The 24514-nt window shown below is 44.5% G+C and overlaps 1 protein-coding gene across 8 annotated transcripts in view; it reads left to right on the forward strand.

Annotated features, from left to right (window-relative positions):
• LOC116837266 (semaphorin-3D) overlaps positions 1-24514 on the forward strand; it is a 207321-nt gene that overhangs the window by 123361 nt on the left and 59446 nt on the right. The gene's annotated exons all lie outside the window — the stretch shown is intronic.

Here is a 24514-nt window from a genome sequence, read left to right on the forward strand (position 1 = left end):
TGATGTGTTCTTTGTACCCAGCCGGCATCTTCTTTCCCCAGCCATTACTGTAATCCATAACACTGTAGAGATAGATGTTGTTACTGCAGATGCCCTATGCTCCAAATCTAGTATTTTTGTGATCAGTTCCATGAATTTGTGAAACTTTGGTAATGATTAGAAAAGCTGGGATTTTTCAAAAAAATATGGACCAGATCATTAGAAATTATGTTTTTGATTAAGTTTCCATGGAGTGGCCAAAGTCATGTTGGAAACATGAGGAACTCCAATGTCACATTGGAACTTTTAGTTTCTTTATCATGTTTTGGAATAATCTCAATGTCTGAATGTTATTACACTTTAAAAACATTATGTTGATTATGAGATGGCCCATATCTCAGCAAAAACCCTGTATGTAGTAATCTCAGAGGTAAATCTGCTGCATTTCTATGGTGCCATTGTACAGCTTTCTTCATTTGCTAGTATTCTGTAGCGTGTTGCCTGATGCATTAGTTAGCACTACTGACAGTGGGCATTAGGTTCCTAAGAAACACTCTTGAGGAAAAAAGCAATTAGCTGCAAGACTTCTTGATTCAGAAAGAGAAATGAATAGGAAAAAATGAGCTAGAAAGGCATGCATGCACAGGAGAAGAACTGGACATACCCTGGTCATTAGGGTCTCTTTACAGTACATTTGCTTTTATTATGATATCTTACCCAGGATTGTTCTTCTATCCACAAAGAGTCACAACTGAGACTTCAGTGACCACTGGGTCTACAAATTTTCAGTCCTGGGTCAACAAATGTTTGCAACAAACTTAGCAACCAATTCTCCGTAGCAGTTCGTGTTTAGCCAAACAAGAGAATGGGCAAGCTTCGGTTGGGTTTTTCACAGCAGTATGATTAATGAAACACTGACAAGGCAAACAAATATAATTTACTATTAGATGTGGCTTTTGCTGATTATGAAAGTACTTAATGCATTAGGGGGAAAATGGTTAGGTGGGATCTGCAACGCCAAGGCACAGAGAGATTATATTAAACTAAGATGCATTAATAGTAGACGTCCAGCTTCTACTGAGAAAAAGGACAGATAAGATATCATAATAAAAGCAAATGTACTGTAAAGAGACCCTAATGACCAGGCATAATTGAGTCTCAAACGAGATCAAGTTTCTAAGCTAGTGGTGTTGTAGGAAATAATGTCTTGAGCTTTATGTTTTCATTTTGCCAGTCAAATGAACATTGTAGGAGAACTTCGAAATAGCTAGTTCCATTTTATTATATACATGTGTAACTCCCAACATTGGGAGTTATGAACACGTGTAGTAAGGTGTACATACACCAAAATATAGATGGTTGCTAGACATATGGGACCAGATATTCCAAAATGCTCAGCAGCCACAGTTGGTGTCCAATTCTCAAAACAGCTCAGCCTCCAGCAGCTCCTATTAAGCACACAGAGTGGGAGCTAACGGGTGAGGAGCATTTTGAAAAATCTGGCTGCTTCATTTAGGGACCTACATGGGAAGCGCTGGGTACAGAACTCTCTTGAAAAATCTGATTTGCACTGTTTGTGCATGTGTCTTGATTATACTTATTGTATTATAAATGGAGTGCAAATGGGTAAAGCATAAACTCCCGACATTTGGTTCAATTGTGTCTTCTCGGGATCCCTTGACCTGCAGTGCCAAATCTGGTCAGTTTATTTCTCTATGCCTGCAGGCATAGGTGTCCATATCTATGGTTAAAACCAACAATTAGTAGTTTAGTGTGGTTGAAAGTTCTACTTGCCCTGCAGCATTACTTGATAATAAGCTTCAACTAATCTAGACAATTTTCCTTAAATTTGAGCTTGTATCTTCCTTCCACTATGTCCACAGCAACACAACATACTGCTATATGTCAGGAGACCATGAACTATTTAAATGATCTGCTTGGTGTGTGTAATTCCAGTTCCTTCGACTAGAGCTTCACCACTCTGCCTCACTGTTCCCTGAGGCTTTTCCTACACTTTGGTGTTAGAGGTACATGCTGAAATTAGAATAGGCAGTAAAAACACAAAGAAACTTGTATGTTTAATATAACAGGTTAGTCAGTAGAGTCTAATTTTTAGCTGTATTCATTGATTGAACAATATAGTCTCACACCGATCCTCTCCCTTACGGAAGTCTTCTCTGGAGAGCATTCCCCTTTCCCAGCTATTTCTAGACCTAAAAGATTACAATATGTCACTTCAAGTTCTTTGCCCAGAGTCAAACAGCTGTCACTTGCCCTGTTCAGAAGACTGTTCCTATATTTACTATCTTAAAGCATGCTTTGCAATAACACTGCCACCAAAGCATTAAAAAGCACTCATTTAGGTTTACGTCACTTGCCTTCCGTATATCACTGGGGATATAATTATAAACTGGGAGGAAGTGCTTTCAACAGTCACTTACAGACTAAAATGTATAATTTATCATGACAAATGGCATTTCCTATTTTTGGTTTTAACAACAACAACAGAAAAAAAGGTATCGTCAGCTTATCTGCAGTACCTGGAATTTCTTGTTCTGCTTAGGGAAAACAGAATGTTCCCACTAATATCAAGTGTAACATGGCTAGTTGTTTGCTTTCATTCAAGGTAGGATTATTTGTGAAAAGCAAAAATCAGATTTAAAGATTAATCCTATCTGGAATTTTATGTATATATTTTCTAAAAATATAGAAAATGTATTACACTTTGTAGGAACCTTTTCCCGCTGATGTAACAAGACCATATCCTCAGCCAGTCTAAATTATTATAGCTTGTGACCGGTGTCAGTTGGCCCACCGAGCCACTAGGGGGCGGTGGAAAGCTACTGCCCTACTGGCCAGCCTGGGCCACGCCTCTGTCACTGGGGAATTAGCAGAGGGAGGGGCACTGGCAAGAGTCTCTAGCGCCCCTCAGGCAGGGGAGCGCCGGCAAGAGTCTCTAGCGCCCGTCAGGCAGGGGCACGCCGGCAAGAGTCTCTAGCACGCCTCAGGCAGGGGCACGCTGGCAAGAGTCTCTAGCGCCCGTCAGGCAGGGGCACGCTGGCAAGAGTCTCTAGCGCCCCTCAGGCAGGGACACGCCGGCAAGAGTCTCTAGCGCCCCTCAGGCAGGGACGCGCCGGCAAGAGTCTCTAGCACGCCTCAGGCAGGGACGCGCCGGCAAGAGTCTCTAGCACGCCTCAGGCAGGGGCACGCTGGCAAGAGTCTCTAGCGCCCCTCAGGCAGGAGAGCACTGGCAAGAGTCTCTAGCGCCCCTCAGGCAGGGACGCTCCGGCAAGAGTCTCTAGCGCCCCTCAGGCAGGGACGCGCTGGCAAAAGTCTCTAGCACGCCTCAGGCAGGGGCACGCCGGCAAGAGTCTCTAGCGTGCCTCTCAGGCAGGGGAGCGCCGGCAAGAGTCTCTAGCGCACCCCTCAGGCAAGGGAGCGCCAGCTAAGGTCTCTACCTAGCAGAGCCCAAATCTCTACGTCCAGGCAAGGCACGGCAAGAGCTCTAGCGCACCCTGAACGCGCGTCTCAGGCCCCTAGGCAAGGAGCGGCAAGTCTCTGGCTCAGGCAGACGCAGCAAGATCTCTAGCGCCCTTCAGGCAAACGTGAGCGGGCTAAGAGTCTCTAGCGCCTCAGGCAGTGTACCGCGCACGAGCACTAGCACACCTCAGGCAGGGGCGCGCGCGGCAAGGTCTCTAGCTGCCTCTCAGGGCAGGGCAGCGCCCGGCCAAGAGTCTCTAGCGCGCCCTCAGCAAGGTAGCACCAGCCAGTCTCTACGCCCCCAGCAACGGAGCGCCTGCGCAGAGTCTCTAGCGCCCCCTCGGCTAGGGACCTGGCCGCAAGGTCATCTAGCGGCCCTCAGCGCAGGGGACGCGGCAGATCTTCTAGCGTGCCCCTCAGGCAAACGGGAGAGTAGCGCCCCGAGCAAGGGACGCCCAGTTCTAGGCGCCCCTCGCAGGGCGCGGCAAGCGGCAGCCTCTTCAGAAGCACCAGCAGTCTCTCGCGCCCCTCAGGCAGGGACGTGCCTGGCAAGGTCCGTAGCCCCCTCAGGCAGCGGGACGCTGGCAAGAGTCTCTAGCGGCCTCTCAGGCAAGGGAGCGCCGGCCAAGAGACTCTAGTGCGCCCCAGAAGGGAGACGCCGGCAAGATGTCTCGTAGCGCGCCCTCAGGCAGGAGAGCCCAGCAAAGAGTCTCTACGCCCGTAGGCAGGGAAGCGCCGGCAAGAGTCTCTCGCCCTCAGGAGGGAAGGCCAGCAAGGTCTAGCCCCCTCAGGCAGCGGAGCACCGGCAAGAGTCTCTAGCGCCCCTCGCAGGGAGCACCCGGCAAGAGTCTTTAGCGCGCCCCTTCAGGCGCGGGAGCGGCGCAGCAAGAGTCTTCTAGCGCTGCCCTCTGCAGGAGACTGGCAGGTCTCTTAGGCGCCCCTCAGGCAGGGAGCAGGCAGAGTCTCTAGGCGCGCCCCTCAGGCAGGGAGCACCGGCAAGAGTCATACAGCTTGTGAGATTCTGCTCCTCGAGGCCGGTTGGCTGGAGTAGGGGAACGCAGGCCCACCCAACTCCAGCCCAGGGCCCTGACAGTGACAGGACAAGGCAACACGCTGACCAAATAGACTCACCGCACTGTGCAGTTCTGTCCCTGGGCTACTTTCTACCCGGTTGCTCGAGCAAGTTCCTCCAGTTCCTCCAGCTTGTCTGGGTACTCAGCTGCTGGCAGCTCCAGCTCCCCCTCTGCGTCAGCCTCCTCCATTTTCTCCAGGTACTCAGCGGTGGGCAGTCCGGGTAGCCCCAATCCTTCCTCCAGGTCAGGTTTCTCCTGGTCCAGGGCCTCGCCTGGCGTGGCAGCAAGGTCTGGAGGGAACCACCAGCGGTCTGGGTCTCCCTCCCTCCCTGGTGCTGCCCTGACTGAGCTAAGCGCCCTGCCCTTTGTACTTCCTGTTCCACCCCTCCCCTTCCGGGGGCTGGAGTAAGCTTGGCCTGGCACCGCCCATTCAGGCTGAGATAGCGTCTCTTTACCCTCAGGTTTGGAGAGGAGCCACCCTGGCTTCCTACATAGCTCCATTGACCTCAAGTCAATTTGCACCATTTACGCTAGCTGATGATAAGGTCCATATATTAGACATTCAGGATCAGATTTTGAAAACTAGTGCTGTTTCTGTAAACTGTCACTTTTGCATCCAGATGATAAACTTTAGTCACACACACACACAAAGCCTTTGCATGTATATCCATTGCAAATTGATGGCAAGCAGATTTTGTTTGTGGAAATGTCATCATTTGTATGCAAATTGCAAATATAGAAACACACTGAATCATATAGAAACCTGCCAAAAGCACCTTAGAAAAATAAGTCCAAACTTATAACAGTCCACTTGGAAGATAAGGATTTCTTTTGAGATAGTTTTTTATCAGTTTCAGTACATTTTTACAAAATTACATGCCAGCTTCAGTATATTGTAATGTAATGGACATTGTCCAAGATCATTAAGGCTCAGTGTTAAAGTAAAAAAGTCATGATGTCATTCCTTGAAATCCGTCCTACAGTACATAAGGAACTAGTTGAAGCAATCTCAGAAACGGTTATATCTGAGAACTCCTGGGTGAGATCCCAGAAGACTGGGATGGGTGAGATCCCAGAAGACAGGAGAAGGACAAACATAGTACCTGTCTTTAAAAGGGGCAACAAAGATGACCCAGGGGATTAGAGACTAGTGAGCCTAACTTCAGTACCTGGAAAGATACTGGAACAAATTATTACATAATCAATGTGTAAACACCGAAGAATAATAAGATCATAAGGAATAGCCAGCATGGATTTGTCAAAAAAAAAAAAATCATGCCAAACCAACCTAATTTCCTTCTTTGATAGAGTCACTGGCCTAGTGGATAGGGGAAAAGCAGTAGACGTGATATACCTTGATTTTAGTAAGACTTCTGACACTGTCCCACTAGGGAAATGTGGTCTAAATTAAATTATTATAAGGTGGATGTGACCAAAAGCACCCCTGTATTCATACCATATACACCATTGTAGTAATCTTTGTACAAAATATGCCTTGTAAGGTATAATTTGAAAATGAATAACTTGCTGGTCAGTTGTATCATGGTGACATGTATGCAGCAGCGTTATATGTAAAGATGTGAATTCCCCCGTATGATGATGTTAGCACAGGTTCAAAATCAGACAGTCCTGCTTGTGCAAAAGTTGTTAAACAGGCCTATCTAAAGAAAGGAATGTATGTTTACATCAATTTACATATACGTAATAAACAGGGTCCTCAAAACTGCAGGGGAAGGACATGGTAGGAAACAACAATTTGCGTGTTAACAAATACAAGTGGGGGAAGAAAGAGCATGGACCCTCTCGCCACCAGACACCATGTTGCCTTCTTCTCTGTTTGGATAGACTTTGCTTTGAAGGGCAACCTTTAGAAGAATCCACTTCAAAGGTTCACTGGACTATAAAAGAAAATTCCAGTTTATCTCTTTTCACCTAAGAAGACAATGGCACCAGCAGCTTTGGGCCTCAGGGAGAGCTCCTGACCAAGGAAAGGGTCAGTCTCCATTTTAAACAAAGCCTGATGCCAAAATTTGCTAGATTAAGTTTTAGACTTTTAGATGTGTGTTTTCACTTTTATTTGCTAAGTAATCATTTCTAAGGGCTTGTCTACACTGGCAATTTACAGCACTGCAACTTTCTCACTCAGGGATGTGAAAAAACACCCCCTTGAGCACAGCAAGTTTCAGCGCTGTAAAGCGCCAATGTAGACAGTGCACCAGCACTGGGAGCTATGCTCCCAGTGCTGGTAGCTATGCCCCTCGTGGAGGTGGGATTTTTAGAGTGCTTGGAAAGCTCTTTCCCAGCGCTGCACCGCAACCACACAAGGCACGTTAAAGTGCTGCCACAGCAGCGCTTTATCGTTGCCAGTGTAGACTAGCCCTAAGTGTTATCTCTTATTCTTGAATTCACTTAACATCCAATCTTCTTTTGTTAATAAACTTGCTTTATTTTTAATCTAAACCAATCCAGTGCTGAGCGGTTTAGTAAATTCCAGTTAAAGTAACAAACTGTTGAATATTGACTCCTTAACAGGAACAGCAAACCTTAAGATCTGGACTGTCCAGAACACACATTTTTGGCAAAAATTCAGGATTGAAAGTGGGAGGCGAGGGGGGCTACCCTACAAGCAGTAAAGTAACCAAGGATGGTGCAAGCCAGAGTGGGACTGTGGGGCTACAGACAGGCTGCTGCCATCAGAGCTATGGAACCAGGATTGTCTAGCACACAGATTCTCAGTGTGTGATCTGCATGCTGGTAGACTGGGTGTGAACAGCCCATGTTAGGAGCTATAACGACAAAGCATTGTGAGGCACACAAGGTAAGAGGGCAGGCAGAGAAGCAACTCTTTACTGGCCTGGATTGCATCCCAGAATGTGATAGTGGCGTAGTCAAAGCAAGAGTGCACACAGCTTGCTAATTTAACTGTGGTTTACTCTTTAAGTAAATAGTTTTTAGTGATTCTCAAGTGAAAAGACTGGGAACAGTTAAAGAAAGGTTACAGTTTTATTGTTTTCTACTAGTTTATTTTGGGCCAGGGAAATAGAGCAAAGGAAAGTTTAAAGATGAGCAAGAAGCAGAAAAGGCAGGAGCAACAAAGAGGCAGATGCTGAGCTCCTCAGGAAGCAATTAAAAGAGCTGTATGCACAGTTAGATCAGTCAGCAGCTGATCAGAAGATATAGGAGCTGGTGACCATGCTGCACTGATATGCCAGGAGGCAGGATAGAGCACCTGCTCCAAACTGAGTGCCAGAAGGGGTCCCTTTTTCTCCTGTACCACATGCAGATGGTTCTCTAGACAATCCAGCAGAGGTAACAGTGATGGCAAGAATTTCAGAGCTATGGAGGCAGGAGTGGAAAAAGCTGCTAGTGAAGGAGAGACGGATGGAGCTAGAGGCCACTTATCTAAGTGAAGAGGCAGAGCTGGAGCAATAGAAATTTGCTGAAGCAGAGCTGTGCAGCATAAGACTCTCTCAGAGTATGATCTGCGTGCTGACAGGTTGGTTGTATGCAGGCCAGATTGGGACCTACAACAGCAAAGCATTGTAATGCACTCCGTGTTACAGGGCAAATGGTGACAAAACCTCTCATTGGTCTGGATTTGCACCCCTGGACTGCGACACCCCATGACAGTCGGTTCACAGTTGGTGGAAAGACCGTACTCAAAGGTAGTTATCAATGGTTCACTGTCAAACTGGGAAGGTGTAGCTAGTGGGTCCCATGGGAATCAGTCCTGGGTCTGGTGTTGGGTCAATATTTTCATTATTTTCTGTGATCTCACCTAGACATACTGCTGGACGTTGATGGAGATGTTTTTTATTTCTTTGATCACTGGTCCAGGACCAATTCTAGGAAGTGTGTCCTGCTTCTGAAAACATTTGTGCTGATTTGCCAGCAAAACACCTCTACAACACCCTTTCTCAAAGGTTTTTAGCAGTCAGCATCTCATGGGCTTTCAGGCTTACACATTAATGTTTGTATCATTTGACAGCTTTCAGATGTCAACAAGCAGAATGATGTCATTTTAAGGTCTGATACGTTGGACACAGCCAAGGCAGGAAGCAAGCTCTATACAACATTGATTTCTAACCCTTATGATTATGAAATATCTGACCTTAAGCTATGTCCATTTTTTTGGACTAGCTTTATTTTATTGGCTCTGGTGAAGGCATGGCGAAAGGAGGTCTCTGTATAATTTTCAGATCCTCGTGGGTGAGTTTCAGCACTGCAATCACCAATTTGTGTGAAATTTTATGTATTGCAACATTAAGTCAAAAATGTAAGTCATGCTAATGTAAAAGAGGAATACATAAAATGTACTGAACCTTAGTGAGAGAGAGAGAGAGAGAGAATAATGGTGATAGGGTTTCAGGGTGCAATCCAGGCTAATGAGGGGTTGAGTTACTTCTTACCCTATAACGCTGAGTGCCTCCCAGTACTTTGCTGCTGTAGCTTCCAAGCTGGGATGTTCACAGTCAGCAACAAGCATGCAGTTCATACCCTGAGTGTGTGTGTGGCTGCAGCCCGGGTCCAGAAACTCTGACCCCAGAAGCTGCCAGCTGTACACCAGTCACAATGCCTGATCTCTACCAGCCTTGGTTTCTGCTTGCAGGGTGACCCCAACACACTCTCAGTCTTGAATTTTCCCCAAACCATGTTCTCTTGGACAGTTATCCTGTTTATTTATTCGCTTGCTTTCTTGCTTGCTTACTTACTTCAATAAACACTCCAACCATTGAATAATGGGCTGTTGGCTGCTTGTGGCTCAGGCTGAGTTGTTACCTCCTGAGGTGGCTGTCACTCGCCCTGTGGTAATGACTCAGGATACTAGTTACCCTAAGGGATGTTGTGAAGGCTTCATCTGCACTTTCATCTTGTGTTTTCATGCTCTAAATCTAATCTTATGCTTGCGAACAGTGAGCTCACCTTGTGGCTAGGTGAGAAATCAACATATCCCAGTACTGCTTTGCCCACCTCTTCGAGATGCTTCAGAAGAACAGTTCACAGTGTAACTATTTAAGTCACTAAAACCTATGTCTCTTATTTGACATTGCACTGCATGACTCAACTAGTTGCCGGACTTTCCTGTAGCTTCATGATCAAGTGTATTACATTTTGTAACTTGCCAGTCTTTTTTGCTGTATCACGTTAATAGGTCATAGATGCTGGTCAAAGCCAGTGAGCAAGGATTTATACAGGAATGGCCATGTTAAAGACACCTTGTTAGCTTTTTTGAGTAGATGATCTATGAGAGCTAACTGGGGTAAAGCATAAGCAGGCAGGATTTGAACTTCTATAAGGCTTTTCATTGAGTACTGAACAAAATTTTTGTCCAGTTCTGCAGTCACCTTTTCCTCACTTGAAACTCTCATTGAAGAGTAAGCAGACCTATGGCATTGCTGAACCCTTGACGCTAATGAATAACTGGGTATAATTAGATAACCTATGACTGAAGGCCTGTCTACACTAAAAAGGCTGCAGCAGCACCAATGTAGTGCTTCAGTAAAGATTCTTCCTACGCCGATGGGAGGGATTCTCTTGTCAGCATAGCTATTCGTTTCCCTGAGAAGTGGTAGCTATGTTGATAGGAGAAACCTTCCCATTGACATAGCACTGTCTACACAAGGAGTTAGGTCAGTATAACTGTGCTGCTCAGGGATGTGGAAAATCACTGTATGTTGCTAGTGTAGACTGGGGCTTTGTAAACCACAATCAGAGAGGAGAGTAGTGGTAAATGGATATTGACAAGTAAAGCATCACAGGCAGCATATAAGTCTAGTCTTGTTTGCAATAATCATCAGAGATCTGGAAGAGGGAATATGGAAAAAAGATACACAAATGAGTTAAAAGTGACACATATCTGGGAGAATTAACTACAAAGGTATCAAGGACAGTATGAGGTGTTTCTGCTGGAGACTGCCTCAGCCTGGTTAGCACCTTACTTCAACACGTATCATCCACTTCATATGAGACTGTCCTTTCTCAGAGGAAACAACATTGTGAGGCATAACAACTAAAGTAGTTGGAAGCGGTTTCGAGATGAAGCCAATTACTTCCTTCCATCAAAACCAAAATAACAATGTCAATGTTTTATGAAGATGGATGGTATGGCTTAAATTTAATGACAGAAATATGAATTATTATCATTTTTGATTGACTTTTTATTTTTTTTCCTAGTTAACAACTATTACCAAGTATCCATTTCTACCATCTCCTGATGCCTTTTGCATGGCTGCTTTGTCATAAGGAATTAGCCTTAACTGCTGACCATATGCCACTGTGTCCCTATTCATAGGGCCAGATTAACGCAGGGGCTTTAGGGGCTGCAGCCCAAAGCCCCAGGCTAAGGGAGCCCCTGGCGTAGCAGGGCTAAGGCAGGCTGCCTGTGTGCCGTGGCCCCATGCCATTCCTGGAAGCGGCCGGCTGCTGGCATGTCTCTGTGGCCCCTGGCAGGGGGACGGAGGGAGGAGGCTCTGCACATTGCCCCTGCCCCCAGCAACATCCTCGCAGCTCCCATTGGCCGGTTCCTGGCAAATGGGAGCTGTGGGGGTGGCACTTGCGGGTGCCAGCAGCTAGGGTGACCAGATGTCCTGATTTTATAGGGACAGTCCCGATTTTTGGGACTTTTTCCTATATAGGCTTCTATTACCCCCCACACTCTGTCCAGATTTTTCACACTTGCTCTCTGGTCATCCTACCAGCAGCGCACTGAGACACGCTGTCCCCCTCCCCTCAGGGGTGTGTAGACACATGCCAGCAGCCATCTGCTTCCCGGAGTGGTGTGGGGCCACGACATGGAGGCAGCTTGTCTGAGCCCTGCTGCACCACCAGCCGGGAGCCACCTGTGCTAAGTGCTTCCCAGCTGGAGCCTTTGTAACCCACACACCTCCAGGGTGTGATGTTCTGTCCCATCTGAAAAAAGAACAGGAGTACTTGTGGCACCTTAGAAACTAACAAATTTATTTCAGCATGAACTTTCGTGAACTACAGCTCACTTCTTCAGATGTATAGAATGGAGCACACAGAAAGGAGATATTTATACATACAGAGAACATGAAAAGGTGGAAGTATGCTTACCAACAGGAAGAGTCCAATCAATTGAGATGAGCGTTCATCAGCAGGAAGAAAAAAAAACTTTTTGAAGTGATATTAAGATGGACCCAAGAGTGGTGAGGAGAACTAACATAGGAAAATAGATCAATTAGTGTAATGACCCAACCATTCCCAGTCCCTGGTTTAGCCTGAGTTAAATTGTATCTAATGTTGCAATATTAATTCGAGTTCAGCATCTTCTTTGGATCTGTTTTTGAAGTTTTTTTGTTGCAGAAATTGCCACCTTCAAGTCTTCACTGAGTGGTTAAGAGGTTGAAGTGTTTCTCCACTGATTTTTAATGTTAATGCTCTTGATGTCAATTTGTGTCCATTTATTTTTTTGCCGTAGAGACAGTCTGGGGGGGGTTGGCCAATGTACACAGAGGGGCCATTGCTGGGACTGATGGCATATATCAATGTTGGTAATGTGCGGTGAAAGAAGCCCCTGATGGCGTGGCTGATGTGATTAGGTCCTATGATGATGTCACTTGAATCGAATATGTGGGACAGAGCTGGCATCGGGCTCTTTGTTGCAAAGGATAGATTCCTTGGTGTTAGTAGTGTTATGGTTGTATGGTGTGCAGTTGCTTGTGAATTTGCTTCAGTGTGGAGGCTGTCTGTAAGCGAGGAACTGGCCTGTTCCCAAGATCCGTGAGAGTGAGGGATCATCTTAAGATAGGTTATAGATTTTGATGATGCGCTGAGAGTTTTAGCTGGGGGTCTGTAGTGTGATGGCTTAGTTGGTGTTCTGTATGTTTCTTTTTGTGGGCTTGTCCGTGTTGGTAGGTGGTTCTGGGGTACTCTTCTGGCTGTAATCTGTTTTATTCACTTCAGCAGATGGGTATTCGGTAGTTTAAGAATGCTTGATAGAGGATCTTTGTAGGTGTTTATTCTCTGTCTGAGGGATTGGAGCAAATACAGTTGTATCTTAGAGCTTGGCTGTAGACAATGGATTGTGTGGTGTGTCCTGGATGGAAGCTGGAGGCATGTAGGTAAGTATAGCTGTCAGTGGGTTTCCAGTATAGGGTGTTGTTTATGTGACCATCGCTTATGAGCACAGGAGTGTCTAGGAAATGGACCACTTGTGTGAATTGGTCTAGGCTGAGGTTGAAAGAATCATAACATTCAAAAACCAGTGGGAGAATACTTCAACCTCTCTAACCACTCATTGACAGACGTGAAGGTGGCAATTTTAGATTCTTCCTGTTGGTATGTATACTTCCACCTTTTCATGTTCTTTGTACGTATAAATATCTCCTTTCTGTGTGTTCCATTCTATACATCTGAAGAAGTGAGCTGTAGCCCACGAAAGCTCATGCTGAAATAAATTTGTTAGTCTCTAAGGTGCCACAAGTACTCCTGTTCTTTTTGCGGATACAGACTAAAATGGCTGCTACTCTGAAACCTGTCCCATCTAGTGGCACGGAGACCACTGAGAGAGAGAGAGAGTTAAATGAGTCTGCTCTACAGCCTGACTCTACAGAGACTCATGTAGTAAGCAAGCTCCAGAGGCCCCAAGTTCGATCCCGGCCACCACTGACTGGGGTCTGTTGGTGTTACATCTGCACCTCGCACCCCCTCTTCCATCCCTGTCCCAGGTCAGAATCCTTTCCTGCACTAAACTCCCTCCCAGAGCCCACACCCCTCACTCTCTCCTGCACCCCAACACTCTGCCCCAGCCTGGAGCCTCCTCCTGCACCCAAACTCCCTCCCAGAAAGAAACTAATATAACAGGTGTTCTAAAGTAAGAAGTAGGCTATTTTTGAATTAACTTAACAATATTCTCATGTTTTAAGACTGAAGTGTAACCACAGAATGGCTTTATGTTAATTAAAAGGCAAGTTTAGTATAGGGTTAATACCCTAGATGCCATACTTGTGATCATTTTATTTTAAATTAGGAAAAATACTGGAATACAGGGGCCTCGCAAAATCTAATAGCCCCGGGCTCACAGGAGAGTTAATCCAGTGCAGTCTTTGAGAATACATCAAATGTTGGCAGAAGCCCTGTTGTGGAAATGCAACCTGAGTACTGAGTGTTCCTGGCACCCCCAAGAACATTCTGCATGTTAGAGCTTTGATTCATGATTACTTTCCTCCCAAAGCCTACACACCTGTTGTAATCTCTGTCACTTCACCTGAGCCTATTGATCTCTCTTTTTTTCCTGGTATGAATGGTAACCATTACAGCGGGTTCCTTACTGTACGGTTAGACTTTCCAGTTTGGGACTCATCCAAAAATAATTCAGTAGAAACTCTGGGTGTGATGTGAAAATATTTTATAAAATGAGAGTCGAGTTTTCCATGGCAACCCTAATAGTTCTGCACATTTGTTGTGAGTAAAATACAGCTCTTAAAGAAATAACAGTCAATCTGTGAGAGGTACAGGAACTCAAAGCTAAAATAGTGTTATCTCCCACACATAGTTCAGTCAGAGGCCATTTTCATAGGTGATGTGGCCTGCTCAAAATGAGTTCCTTTCACTTTCCCTGCTTCTGTAGTTTTCTCTCCAGATAAAAAACGAGGAGTCCTTGTGGCACCTTAGAGACTAATAAATTTATTTGGGCATAAGCTTTTGTGGGCTAAAACCCACTTCATCAGATATATGAATTAAAAGATACAGGAGCAGGTATAAATACATGAAAGGATATGGGGTGCTTTACCAAGTGTTATTAATTTCTCCCTACTGTTACTCACACCTTCGTCAGCTGTCTGTAATGGGACACTCTCTTACCTCTTCAAAAGTTATTTCTCCTCCCTTGGTATCCTGCTGTTAATTGATTTATCTCGTTAAACTGACTTAACACTTGGTAAAGCACCCCACATAAGGATATGCTGTGTTCCAGTTGACTAATAAACCCAACTGTTTTGAAAACATTGCTTAAGTGTCACTGTAAATGCTTGGTGAGGTGCATTAATCCCTGAAGAATGGACAAGTCTCTACCAAGGGGTCTGTCTCCATTGGACTCGCTGAACAGAGCTCATGGTGTAAAGCAGGGGTACTGAAGCCCCATAGGTGCAGTCTCAGGAGGTGGTGGCCTGACTTGAAGAAAGAGTGAGACCCCTTAGGGTATGACATATTGATGGGGTTCCTCCAAGAGACTGTTCCGAAGCTGGGAGTGTAGCACCAATTCTGTGGGTCCATGACAGGGAATATAGTGAATTATTTGCCCCATAATATTGAATAAAAGTGTTCTTTAATAGTAGTAGTATGATAGTATATTGCAGTCCCAGCCAACATTGAGGCCCATTGTGCTAACCCCTGTACAAACACATAGTGAGAAACAAACACTACTCCAAGACAGAGTTATCCCCATGAGAGACTGAGGCAGAGAGAGAAAGTGACTTGCCCAAAGTCATATAGGAAGCTGTGAACTGACCCAGGACTCACTAAGCCTAACCCTAACTCGAAAAGCCTAACCCTAGCTACATGACCATCCTTCCTTTTATTTATACTTGTGTATATTTTTATTCTCTCTCTTTCTCTCTCCTTCTCCCACCCTTCCTGTGTTGCTTATCTTCTTAGGGCCTAATGTAGAGCCCACTGAAACCATAGGAATCTTCCCATGGACTTCAATATGCTTTGACTCAGACCCTGAAGATAAAAAGCTCTTGGAGGAAGGGACTGCATCTTTCCTGTATGTGGCCAGTACCTAGCACAACTGGACAATGCCAGAATAAAAATATTAGACAGTAATAGTTAGAGAGTCACAAAGGAATTATGTATCAGCGGGGTAGCCATGTTAGTCTGGATCTGTAAAAGCAGCAGAGAATCCTGTGGCACCTTATAGACTAACAGACGTTTTGGAGCGTGAGCTTTCGTGGGTAGTGACTGTCCAGTTTGGCCAATGTACATAGCAGAGGGGATTGCTAACATATGAGGGGTATATTACATTGGGACGTGCAGGTGAATGAACCAGTGATGGTATGGCTGATCTGGTTAGGTCTGTGAAGGTGTCTGGTGTAGATATGTGGCAGAGTTGGCATCGAGGTTTGTTACATGGATTGGTTCCTGAGGTAGAGTTACTATGGTACGATGTGCAGTTGCTGGTGAGAATACGTTTCAGGTTGGAGGTTGTCCTGTGGGCAAGGACTGGCCTGCCATCCAAGACCTGTGAAAGTGTGGGATCATTGTCCAGGATGGGTTGTAGATCCTGAATGATGCGTTGGAGAGGTTTTAGCTGGGGCCTGTATGTGATGGCCAGTGGAGTCCTGTTGGTTCTCTTTTTTGGGTTGTCTTGCAGTAGGAGGCTTCTGGGTACACTGGCCTCTGTTGATCTGTTCCTAATTTCCTTGTGCGGGTATTGTAGTTTTGAGAATGCTTGGTGAGATTTTGTAGGTTGGTCTCTGTCTGAGGGGTTAGAGCAGATGCGGTTGTACCTCAGTGCTTGGCTGTAGACAATGGTCGTGTGATGTGCCTGGATGGAAGCTGGAGGCATGAAGGTAGGCGTAGCGGTCGGTAGGTTTCGACTATAGGGTGGTGTTAATGTGACCATCACTTATTTGCACCGTGGTGTCTAGAAAGTGGACCTCCTGTGTAGATTGGTCCAGGCTGAGGTTGATGGTGGGTGGAAGTTGTGAAATCGTGGTGGAATTTTCTAGAGTCTCCTTCCCATGGGACCAGATGATGAAGATGTTCCATCAATGTAGCATAGGTAGAGAAGGGGCGTGAGTGGACGAGAGCTGAGGAAGTGTTGTTCCAGGTCAGCCATAAAATATTGCGTATTGTGGGGCATGCGGGTGCCCATAAGCAGTGCCACTGATCTGGAGATATATATTGTCATCAAACTTGAAAATAGTTGTGTGTGAGTATAAAGGACAGCAGGCTCAGCAGCCAGTTGTGCAGTGGCATCATCAGGATACTGTTCCTGACAGCTTGTTTCCATCTGTGTGTGGGATGTTTGTGTAGAGAGCTCTACATCCATGGTGGCTAGGATGGTGTTTTTTCTGGAGGGACAATTCATTGTAGTTTCCTCAGGAAATCAGTGGTGTCATGGAGATAGCTCGGAGTGCTGGTGGCATAGGGTCTGAGTAGAAAGTCACCATATCCAGAAGTGCTTCAGTGAGAGTGCCAATGCACGAGATGATGGGTGCCAGGATTTCCGGGTTTGTGATCTTGGGTAGTAGATAGAATAACCCTGGTCGGGCTCTAAGGGTGTGCTGATTTGTTCCGGTTAGTGTAGAGAGTGTCCTGAGTAGATGGTGCAGTTCCTTAGTGTATCCTCAGTGGGATCTGAGGAAGTGGCCTGTAGAATTTGGTATTGGAGAGTTGTCTGGCGGCCTCCTTTTGGTAGTCAGACTGTTCGTGATGACAACAACACCTCCTTTATCAGCCTGTTTGATGATAATGTCAGGGTAGTTTCTGAGGCTGTGGATGGCATTGCATTCTGCACGAACTTAGGTTATGAGGCAAGCGGTGTTGTGTTTTCCACGATTTCTGCCTGTGCACGTCGGTGGAAGCATTCAATGTATAGTCCAGACTGTCATTTCGACCCTCAGAAGGAGTCCATGTGGAGTTCTTCTTCTTGTGCTGTTGGTGGAGGGTACCTGTGTATCAGTGCACTGTTCAGTGTTGTCCTGGAAGTATTCTTTGAGTCGTAGACGACAAAAGTAGGCTTTCAGATCGCCACAGAACTGTATCATGTTGGTGGGGGTGGCAGGACAGAAAGAGAGTCCCCGAGATAGACAGACTTTTCTTCTGGGCTGAGTGTGTAGTTGGATAGATTGACGATATTGCTGGCCTGGAGGTGACGATGTTTACTTTGGCTTTAGGGGTACTACGGTTGTGTCCCCATGTGGCAGGTAGGAGTTTAGACAGCTTACAGTCCTTTTTCCTTTGTAGAGAGGTGAAGTGAGTGCTGTAGATCTCCTGTCTTATTTTAGTGAAGTCCATTTTTATGGAGTTTTGAAGAAATTATGTGTTTGGAGGCATAAATTCATTGACATTAGAATGTTGGCAGTTTTTCAATAGAATTTTATTGGTCTGCTGGAAACTTTTCCACAGTGTTGCTCTCTGTTGCTTAGGATTTTATTTGTTTTTGGTGGATCTATCACTTAGCTACAGCTACAGGGTCTTTCACAGTTCCAGCTCTTTTCATTTTGTTTGCTGGTATTTCCTTTTGTTCCTGCTAGGAATTCACTTTGGATGGTCCTTTTGCATCTTGCCACAGGCACTAATAGCCGCCTCCTTTGAATTCCACTCATTGTCTGATTTGATTTATGCAGCTGTTCAGGATAATTACTATCTTTAAAGTTTATGTATTACATTTTCTGAAGTCTTGAATGTTTACTGGTTTAAAAAAATGCATTTTCTGTTCTTACATTCAGTGTTATTTACAACCGAAATAAGAGATTAAGAATCAGTTAGGTTTAGGTGTTCTTTTGCTGTACTGCCATCTGTTTTCCTGTCTAGTGGATTCCAAGGCACACAATAGTGAGTTTTGATTCAGCTGCATTAACGTCATCTACATATTTCCATAAAGTGATTGAAGAAAATCTGTCGTTTAATTTTATTTTTAATCCATATGCTCCAAGATCAACAGTGATGTGATAGATTTTACTTGCAAAAAAGATTAATTCTCAGATAACGTACCTATAACCACATGGATTAGGAAACATATATTTTGTTCTGGTACTTGAATATTGCAGATCAGAAAGACTCCTCTTTATTTTTAATCAGAAAGAGACACATTAATTTTGTAGATAGAAAGCAAGGGTTTCAAATGCATCTACATTTACATTTTGATGTTGACATGAATGAGAAAGATCAGTTGCAGTTTCTAATGTGAACTGAGTGCCAAAAGTTCTTAATTGTTTGAATTATTATTACAATTTTGGAGCCTGAGCCATCCCTCTTTTAAAGTCAGTGAGTCTTTCTGTTCACGTTAATGAGAACTGAATGAGACCTTGAGTTTGTTGAGATATGATTTGCATAGCAATAGAGCTAGTCACATAAAATCTGCAGGATTCAGCTTTAATCTCGCATACAAATTTTATATTCTGGCTTTTGAAGAGCGTGCCTTCTTGATTTGACAAGGGTTTTGTATTTCTTAGTAGAGCTGTATTAATTTCAGTGTTGCCTCAAATATTTGAATAGTCACTAGAGATGGGTAGAAATTGGAATTTCCATTCCACAGAAAATTCAATTGTTTCATAATTTGGCTTTGTTCTAAATCATAACAAAAAGCTGAAATTTCCCATGGAAGAAACATTTTAAAAAAATCAATTTACCATTGAAACATTTAATTTAGATAATGTTGAAACATTTATTATAGATAGAGTAAAAAAATCACTTTGATAATATCAAAACTGTATAATTATAATGCATATTAAAATTTATATTTTAAAAGTCAAAATGAAATTAATCGAAACGGGAGTCAAAATGAAGCATTTCAATATTATCTAAACAAAAAGTGAAGGTTGAAAGAGTTAGCTTTGACTTTGATTTCAATGCACCTGCGTTTTAATGGCAGAAAATCGTTCCAGCATATTTTTTTTTTACCATTTCTGATAGTTACATTATCTCTTTAATGCACTTTACCAAGTCGAAGCAAGTCAAATTGAGACTGCAAATAAGGCATATATTTTTAATGGTAATTAACCATTCAAACAATTTACCAAAGGTTGTGGAGGATTCTCCATCACTGGCAATTTTTAAATTCAGATTGGATGTTTTTTTCTGAAGGATATGCTCTATTTTGGGGAAGTTCTGTGACCTAGTGTGGAATGCAGGAAGTCAGCCTGGATGATCACAGTGGTCCTTTCTGGCATTAGAATATATTAATTTAACATTTTATAATCTTAATGAATAGGCTTCCCTTTTCACTAGTTAATTTGTGTGTGCTGTCTTTTTTTAGTCTTACTATAACAGACTGGCGACTCCAGGTAGGTAAATTAGCTGCTTTCCAGCTGGCTGGGTATCTAAAGCTGCCTCTCACTCCCAAACACACAGGAAAAACAGAGTTTACAGGCACTTCTTTATATTACAGAAGAAGACATTTCAGGCGGAAGCATAGGTATCTGTTACAACTTGTGAGGTTACAAAGCAGTAAGTGCTAATTAAATCTTTATTTATAGAGAGAAAAATATGCAGCTTTAAGTGCCTTCTTCTGTAATGTAACAAAGTGTATTGTAAACACTACTAAGCCAGTGTTCTCAGGATCTATAGACAGTGATACTTAGAGATAAGATTTCAGATACCTTTGGGCTGCTCATGTGGCATGACTAGTCTGGCCATAATTTTAGATTGAAAGACTAGAATATTCTTCCTGCCCCTCCTCCTCTCAACACATACACTTAAATTCATCCTGTGCCATCCTCTCCTGCCATTGTCTCATCTCATTACAGTATCTATTCTTCTGCATCCCACTCTACTGATTTCTCTTGGTGAAAGCCCCCTTATTTTACCCCCCTCAAACAGAGGCAAGGTGTGAGGAGGGTGTCACTTTCCACTTTCCCATTTGTGCGAGCACAGAGCAGGGTTTGCTCAACCTTCTCAGGAGGGGAGCTCTGTCCTTCCCACACTGCGCTTCCCCATCCCCCACATTTTAGAATGGGATGGAGCAGCCTTTCCTCTGTGCTCTGGGTTGCTGCCTCAGCAGCTGGATACTGCTTCCTGGGTTCTAGTGCCCGCCTGTACCCTGTACAGCAGTGAGTGCCCATGAGGGGCATGGCAAGGAGGTGGGGTGGGGGAGAGAGGTATGGAGTAGGGGACTGGGAAGAGACAGTGGCATTGGGCAAGGTGAAGGGAAGGAGTTGGAGGATGGGGCAGGGGGCAGTGGGGAAAGGAAGGTGGTGGGATGAGGCAGAGGACCGTGGGGAGAGGAAGACAGAGGGGAGAGGGAAGCGAAGGAGATATAGGAATGGGCAGGGGGAAGCAGGAACCCAGCATGTGGCATCCCATCGGCAGCAGCAGTAGCTCCAGTAGGGAGGCAGTTTCAGCAGCACCAAAGCAGCGACATCACTACAGCCAACGGTGCCAGAGTGGCCCCCAGCAGCAACTAGGACTTCCCCATTAAGCCGGCCCATCTCCCCCAGTACCGGCAGCCCTGGTACCACTCCAGGCTGGGGAGAGATCCAGTGAGCCAAGGGAGCTGGCTTCACCATGCACGTGGGTGTGTGCATGAATGTGCTTTGCTTCCCCCCAACCACAAAAAAAAAAAAAAAAATCAGCAAACTACACCTAATGATGACCTATGCGCTGGTTTACCACCAGATAGGAAAATGACTTGAGGATCTCTTCCAATTTCAAGTTATTTTTTATTCTCCCACCTGCATAGTCTTCTCCTCTCCCACGGATTTCTGCCCCCCTCCTCGTATTTTGATTTCCCTTTCTTAATTTACTCTCTCCTTTTTTCCTCACTTCCCTTCTCTTTATCCTCTTTCTCCAATCTTACTGCTCTACCTAGCCTCTTGAAGTTGCTATATATTATTAGTATCCGCTACCCACTTCGAGGTCTCTTTGAGCACCTGACAGCAGCTGCCTTCCATGAGGCAAACTTGAGCAGCCGCCTCAGCTGTCAACGTGGGGGGCACCACTAGACCCAGAGTATAGAAAATGGTCTGCTGCTGGTGCACATGTATTCTCTCTGCGCTAACGCACAGAGATGGTAGATGTTTGTGCTGGAGGAAGGAGGCACAAGTGACATACACAGGCAGGGCAGAAAAAGGTGAAGGGATAACAGACAGCAGCAGGAGCTACAGAGGAAAGGAGAAGAGCCTCTTATGGACCTCTCTAGCACCTCCAGGAGCCTGACTGATAAACACCAGCTTCTCATGGAGCTTCCGTTTCCTGCTGCTTCTCTGTACCCACTGAGGAGAACAGGCAGTCAACTGAAGAAGTAGGAGCCAGTTAGGCCCTTAAGATGCTGATATCTTCCCTCACTCAGGACTGCTACCAGCCTCCTTTGTCCCCTTCAATTGAGTGTTGAGAGCCCACTATAGCTGACACAGAACAGCAGTCATGAGTGAAAGAAGAAAATCCCTCTGGGGCAGCATTTCAGAAAAAGAAAAAGTAAAGAAAGCTTTTCTATCTAAGCAAGAAGGCGCTTTCCTAAGATACATAGACACAAATGTTCATGGTGAGCCTCGCACCAGTGAGTATATGAGTGGTGAGGAAATGCCTGATCTTGCAGTTAGTCACAGTGCAGGAGACACTGGGAGCTACTGCCAGCATCCATTATCTCCATCTCAAATGGATGTAAACATGCACATTCCTAATAAAAGTGTAGATCAGAGAAGAGTGTGGTGAGGCACAAGAAACAGCTGCTGCTGAGTTTAGTTCCTTACGTCCTAGATGATCCAAGGGACGTTGACCCCACTGAGCAGTAGCCCAAGGGACTTTCTTGTACTGCATGGGCCACAGCAAGTGAAAAACTTCATGTTCCCCAAAGACAATGAAAACGAAGTTTCCATCCAACACATTACTGGTGTAAATCCCAATGGTGACAAAGTGGAGAGGCCTTGCTTATGTACTCAGAAACCCAGAATGTTACATAGTGTTTTGTGCAAACTCTTCCAGTCTAATGTTCCAGCCACATTGGGTTCTACAGAACAAAGACTGGGAAATCTGCTAGAAATCTGGCATGCCATGAGAAGGCAGCAAATCACCAGAGAGCATTCCATCGGTGGAAAGAGTTTGAGATGGACTAAAGTTAAAGGCTATCATAGATGATCAGCCATCAAAAGAAGATTGCATTAGAACTCTTTACTGGCAAAATGTTCTTGAAAAGGCTCATTGCCATTGTGAGAATGCTTGCCTACCCAAAGCCTAGCACTGTGTGGCACTTCAGATCGGTATGTGCCAAACAATGGAAACATTCTTTAAAAATTGTGGAACTGATGGCTGAGTTTGATTTCTGTACTCCAGAAGCATCTAAGAAGATCACCACCCAAGAAATGTACACACACCACTACCTTGGAAAAACAATTCAAAATGAGATCATACAGGTACTAGCAAACAAAAGTCAAACAGAAGATTGTGGCGGATCTGAAGTCAGCAAGATATTACTCTGTTATTCTGGACTGCACACCTGACACCAGCCATACAGAACAAATGACTTTAATGGTGCATTTTGTAACAACAACAGAACCTAGTGAAACTGTCCCTGCAATGGTGACTGTCAGAGAGCATTTTCTAGTATTTATTGACATTGATAATACAACAGGAGCTGGTATGACAAATGCTTCTTAAAAAGCCGGAAGATACGGGAATTGCGATAGCTGATATGAGAGGTCAGGGCTACAATAATGGTGCCAACATGAGAGGAAAGAACTGAGAAGTGCAAACACGGATCCGAGAGTTAAATCCTGGAGCTTTTTTTGTCCCTTGCAGTTGTCATTCATTGAACTTGGTGGCCAGTGATGCAGCATCAGCTTCTAGTGATGCTGCTGAATTTTTTAATATAATTCAAAGCATCTATGTATTTTTGTCTACATCAACTCATCGATGGCAAATTTTGAAGCAACATCTGGGAACATCCTCTCTGACACTGAAACCACTGAGTGCCACATGATGAGAAAGTTGAGTGGAGGTGATAAAGCTTATCAGATACCAAATTGGGAAGATAGATGATGCCATAGTTGCCATTATGGAGGATAATACTATGACAGGAACTGTTCATGAGAGAACAGTGGCAGAGGGAAATGGAATCACCAAACATACATAATTTCAAATTTCTTTGTGGCTTAGTGTTGTGGCATGACATACTGTTTGAAATAAATGTTGTAAGCAAGAGACTCCAAGGTGTTGACCTTGCTATATCTGGAGCAGTGGAACAACTGGACAAATCAAAGTCATACTTACAGTCTTACTGGTCAGATGAGGGATTTCAAAACATTCTGAAGAGTGCACAGAAGTTCGCAGAGGAACTTCACACTGAAGCTATTTTCCCACTCATTCAGGAATACAAAGAGTCACTTAAGAAGAAGACATTTTCATTACAAGACACAGGATAATCCCATAAGAGACCCCAAACAACAATTCAAAGTTGAATTCTTTAACCATGTGCTTAGATTGTGCAATACAGTCAGATGAAAAATATTTTATGCAGCTCAAGGAACACAGAACTATATTTGGGTTGTTGTATGAATTCCAAAACTCCTCGCTATACCTGAAGAAGACCTACACTCCACAATGACACAGGAGAGGCTGGTCGGCCTTGCAACCATTCAATAGAGCATGAGCTGGCCCAGACTGTGGACCTTTAGGAAGTAGTTCAAATCTTTTCAACCAAGAAGGCACAGATTAAGTGCTGTGAGATATTAAATCAAACCAACCACAAAAGACAAACAGAATAAAATAGCCCCCCTTCCATGTGTCATTGAAGCTTCAAGATGTTTGGCCAAATGTGCTACAGACAGGACTCTGTAGGCCTATAAAGATGCCATGATGGACTGAGGATCCTACACCAAAAGCTCCCTACCATCAGTCCTCACTCAGGAGAATCTAGAGACTGACTGTCAGCAAAAGTGTCCCAAATGTTGTAGTGATTGAATAGGAAAAGAGGTATGTTCTAAGGTAACGCATTCCCAGATTAGAACCAATGCAGTGAATTGAAATGGGAAACTTATGTGCTTCACAGGGCACTAGTGTGCTCATGCTAGCGCACTCCCATCAGCAGATAGATAAGCATGTTTGTTGTAGCTGAAATTTCCAAGCAAATTGCAAAGGCTGAAGTAGTTATAAGTGTTGTGGTGAAGCATCCTGGAGCAAAGGCTTTGCTTACACAGCTAAGCGCAGATATCGAAAGCAGTAGTAGCTACTGTGTTACCTGAGAATCCAAGAGCAGGGAGGTGTCCAAAATTACTCCTAGAAGGTGACTACTACTTGGCATGGTCTGGGCTCATCCCACCAGTAAATAGAGCAGTTACAACCTTTGTTAATTCCTGCCCCCT

The sequence above is a fragment of the Chelonoidis abingdonii genome, chromosome 1 (genome assembly GCF_003597395.2).
Source record: "Chelonoidis abingdonii isolate Lonesome George chromosome 1, CheloAbing_2.0, whole genome shotgun sequence".
Lineage (NCBI taxonomy): Eukaryota > Metazoa > Chordata > Testudines > Testudinidae > Chelonoidis > Chelonoidis abingdonii.